We start from the raw sequence: 2,116 nt of genomic DNA, 5'->3' as shown, positions 1-2,116 counted from the left end.
ATGCACACCCACTTAGTTTCTTTTGTTGAGCTTTCATATACTTATAGCTCTAGTGCATCCGTTGCATGGCAATCCCTACTCACTCACATTGATATCTATTGATGGGCATCTCCATAGCCCGTTGATACCCCTAGTTGATGTGAGACTATCTTCTCCTTTTTTGTCTTCTCCACAACCACCATTGTATTCCACATAAAGTGCTATATCCACGGCTCACGCTCATATATTGCGTGAAGATTGAAAAGGTTTGAGAACATCAAAAGTATGAAAAAATTGCTTGGCTTGTCATCAGGGTTGTACATGATTTAAATATTTTGTGTGGTGAAGATGGAGCATAGCCAGACTATATGATTTTGTAGGGATAACTTTCTTTGGCCATGTTATTTTGAGAAGACACAATTGCTTAGTTAGTATGCTTGAAGTATTACTATTTTTATGTCAATATTAAACTTTTATCTTGAATCTTTCGGATCTGAATATCCATGCCACGATAAAGAAAAATTACATTGATAAATATGTTAGAAAGCATTCCACATAAAAATTCTTCTTTTATCATTTACCTACTCGAGGACGAGCATGAATTAAGCTTGGGGATGCTTGATACGTCTCCAATGTATCTATAATTTTGATTGCTCCATGCTATTATATTATCTATTTTGGATGTTAATATGCTTTATTTTACACTTCTATATCATTTTTGGGACTAACCTATTAACCGGAGGCCCAACCCAAATTGTTGTTGTTTGCCCATTTCAGTGTTTCGCAGAAAAGGAATATCAAACGGAGTCCAAACGGAATGAAACCTTTGGGAACGTGATTTTCTCAATGAACGTGATCCAGGAGACTTGGAGTGGGCGTCAAGAAACAATCGAGGAGGCCACGAGGCAGGGGGCGTGCCCTCCACCCTCGTGGGCCCCTTGTTGCTCCACCTATCTACTTCTTCCTCCTATATATATATCCACGTACCCCCAAACATCCAGGAGCACCACGAAAACCTAATTCCACTGCCGCAACCTTCTGTACCCAAGAGATCCCATCTTGGGGCCTTTTCCGAAGCTCCGCCGGAGGGGGCATTGATCATGGAGGGCCTCTACATCAACTCCATGGCCTCTTTGGTGATGTGTGAGTAGTTTAGTTCAGACCTACGGGTCCATAGTTATTAGCTAGATAGCTTCTTCTCTCTATTTGGATCTCAATACAAAGTTCTCCTCGATCTTCTTGGAGATCTATTCGATGTAATCTTCTTTTGCGGTGTGTTTGTTGAGATCCGATGAATTGTGGGTTTATGATCAAGTTTATCTATGAACAATATTTGAATCTCCTCTGAATTCTTTTATGTATGATTGGTTTATCTTTGCAAGTCTCTTCGAATTATCAGTTTGGTTTGGCCTACTAGATTGATCTTTCTTGCAATGGGAGAAGTGCTTAGTTTTGGGTTCAATCTTGCGGTGTCCTTTCCCAGTGACAGCAGGGGCAGCAAGGCACGTATTGTATTGTTGCCATCGAGGATAAAAAGATGGGGTTTATATCATATTGCATGAGTTTATCCCTATACATCATGCCATCTTACTTAAAGCACTACTCTGTTCTTATGAACTTAATACTCTAGATGCATGCTGGATAGCGGTCGATGTGTGGAGTAATAGTAGTAGATGCAGAATCATTTTGGTCTACTTGTCATGGACGTGATGCCTATATACATGATCATACCTAGATATTCTCATAACTATGCTCAATTCTATCAATTGCTCGATAGTAATTCGTTTACCCACCGTAATACTTATGCTCTTGAGAGAAGCCACTAGTGAAACCTATGGCCCCGGGTCTATCTTCCATCATATTAATCTTCCAACACTTAGCTATTTCTATTTCCGTTTATTTTACATTGCATCTTTATTTCTCTTTATCATAAAAATACCAAAAATATTATCTTATCATATCTATCAGATCTCACTCTCGTAAGTGATCATGAAGGGATTGACAACCGCTTTATCGCGCTGGTTGCGAGGTTCTTATTTGTTTGTGTAGGTGCGTGGGACTCGAGCGTGATCTCCTACTGGATTGATACCTTGGTTCTCAAAAACCAAGGGAAATACTTACGCTACTTTACTGCATC

Source organism: Triticum dicoccoides, chromosome 3A (genome assembly GCF_002162155.2).
Source record: "Triticum dicoccoides isolate Atlit2015 ecotype Zavitan chromosome 3A, WEW_v2.0, whole genome shotgun sequence".
Classification (NCBI taxonomy): Eukaryota; Viridiplantae; Streptophyta; class Magnoliopsida; order Poales; family Poaceae; genus Triticum; species Triticum dicoccoides.
The sequence above is the reverse complement of the archived record's forward strand: the minus strand, read 5'-3'. Positions refer to the sequence as shown.